Source organism: Montipora foliosa, chromosome 12 (genome assembly GCF_036669935.1).
Source record: "Montipora foliosa isolate CH-2021 chromosome 12, ASM3666993v2, whole genome shotgun sequence".
In the NCBI taxonomy this organism is placed as follows: Eukaryota; Metazoa; Cnidaria; class Anthozoa; order Scleractinia; family Acroporidae; genus Montipora; species Montipora foliosa.
This window is the reverse complement of record NC_090880.1, coordinates 17,131,343-17,133,769: the sequence shown is the minus strand read 5'-3', so window position 1 is coordinate 17,133,769 and position 2,427 is coordinate 17,131,343. Positions and strand designations below refer to the sequence as shown.

The window sequence follows — 2,427 nt, the reverse complement described above, 5'->3', positions numbered from 1 at the left end:
ACCACGTAATGCTCTCAAGGGAATTTCATAAATTACGCGTAATGTGCACGTGCATAAGGCTGTTCGCTGGAGTAGTATCACGTGGTCTGAAATGGGGAAACAAAACGTACAAGCTAGAAAGTGCTATTACTGGGTTTGAGTTAAAAGGGAATTTCTTTCGTAACACGGTTACACAGACGAACAAAGCAGTCGTGCTTTAAAGCGTCTATCACCTCAAAACATCCTTTCCGCTGAACAATTCTCTGCACTTGTCTAACACTAATTCTTTGGTTAGCTAAACTCTCTCCTTCAAAGTCACTGTTTCAAAGGGTTCATAAAATTTAATGAGCAAGAATGGTTGTAATTTGATCTACGACCGCGCAAGGAGGAGGAATGCGTTTAACACTAGGTTGACGTTATGGACCGCTTTGCATTGTGACTTCTTTGAAAACAGCGATGCAAAGTAATTTGTGACATCATCCATTCCCTTTCATTGCTCGGTCACGGGTCAAACTATGTCCACTTTTTTGCGTCTTTCATAGTGAATAAAGAAGTGAATTTTCGAGGAATTAAAACAACAACAATAAATTTGGGACGATTGCGGAGAATAAATAAAGTGGAAAAGTTTGTTGAGGTGATAGGCACTTAGAAATAAGAAAAAAAAAACAAACAAACAAAGACGCCCAACAATTGCTTACGATCCAAGAGCACAGCACCAATGGCGGATTTAATTAGCTGGTAGTTGAACAAAGAGGGAAACCGGACCTTCGAAACAGGCGGCTTAGATCGATTGATATTCAGCCCACGCACGGAGTGGAAGGCGTACAGCACGTGGTCCCGTAGTGAGGGCGTTGGGTTTGCAAGCAGTTGCCCCAGGTTCAAATCCCGTTGTAACCTCTGGTTTGGATTTGTTTCCGGTTGTCCCGGATTCAACTCTACCACGCTTTGTAAATAACCAACTGGTTGCCTCCTGCCAGTTGGGGTTCTTAATCGTGTTTTTGTTAAGTTAAAATTGTTTCTTTCAGATTGTTAAAAGTGGGGTGCCTGTGAACTAGCTTGATAGCTAAGTGCACTTCCACTAAAATTTTTTGCATTTAAATCTTTTCCAATAGTCAAATCTGGGCTCAATTTTCGAAATTTCTCTTTAACTTAGCATGATGCAATCTCAACAATTTTCACCCAAGCAAAAATTCAAGGATTTTTCTAGCAGTTTCCCACAAAATTATTTTCTTCAAGGGCTTTTCAAGCGCCTTTGAAGTCCAAAGTGAAATTCCAGGGCTTTTCAAGGAGAGTAGCATTCACATAGCACATTCTTTTTAACAAATTTTCATAATTTCTTACATTCTCATCATTTTGCAACGTACGTTTTTATTTAAATTTTCTCATCGATGTCTTATCATTCATTTTACCCGTCGAAGACTGCAGTTCGGGCAGTCGAAAGCTCGTAGTTTTTAATCATTTTAGCCAGAGATCGTTTTTTAAATTTAACTAGAAAAAAAATCGGCTAATCCTAGTTTACAGCGAGGAAAATACAAGAAATAAACTTAATTGTACTTCACCTTGTTTCCTTGTGTCGATTTGAGGCGTTTTGGGCTAGTTTTGAAATTTGCTCCTATCCTGTATTTCATGTTTCCCATACAGCTTATTCCAAAATGGCCGTCATTTTAGTATTCTTTTGTTTGCTTGCAAATTAGCCCTTGTTGCCTCGTTCTTAAGCTGAAAATTCAAAAGAATATTTTACCTTGAACGAGGCAACAAGAGCTAATTTGCAAGCGAACAAAAGAATACTTAATTACTTAATTAAATAGTGGCCATTTTGGAATAAGATGTATATAAACGTCACAAACTGTTACGTTGACTGTGCATTCAAATTATGTGTTTGGGTCGCCTGTGCCTACACGCACAAAAAAGAGCTACCTTTCGTTTTTCACAAAAAGCAAATTCCAGCCTGACGTTTGCCGTAAACGCGTGCAATATTTCAAATTATTATGGCGCGTACGATTTGTTGCACGTACAAGTTTTTTTTGTTTTCTTTGTTTTTTTGGCAACAGTCTAGCCTGTCACGCGCAGACACTCTTTGGGATGTTAAAGACTTGTTTCCATATCTCAAAGTGCCCTTGGACGTGAGGGGCCTGGAACAACAAAACTGAAACAACCCAAACCCATACAAAAATGCTAACCTTAGGCCTAAACATTATCTAAAGCAAATTACTTAGGCCTAAGGTTAGCATTTTTGTAAAGGTTTGGGTTGTTTCAGCTATTGTACCCTTCACCCCCTACCGCCACCCCGTCCAAGGGCACTTTGAGATATGGAAACAAGTCTTTACCCTTTGCGGTTCATCCCTCATTCCTCCCCCACGAGCGTCTGCTGAAATCACAGCAGCAGGATCGAGAAAGAACGCAAAACAAATTCGGAAAAGTTTTACCAATTTCTAAAGAGAGCTCTGT

The 2,427-nt window shown here is 39.5% G+C and overlaps 1 protein-coding gene across 2 annotated transcripts in view; it reads left to right on the top strand.

Moving 5' to 3' along the window:
• Nucleotides 1-1,537, top strand: part of LOC137978399 (uncharacterized) — an 11,765-nt gene extending 10,228 nt beyond the window's left edge. For both annotated transcript variants that reach the window (XR_011118154.1, XM_068825295.1), the window contains exon 6: nt 1-1,537. This exon is cut by the window's left edge and continues 897 nt beyond it. The gene's annotated coding sequence lies outside the window, so the exon portion shown is untranslated.
• The last annotated feature ends 890 nt before the right edge of the window (nt 1,538-2,427 follow it).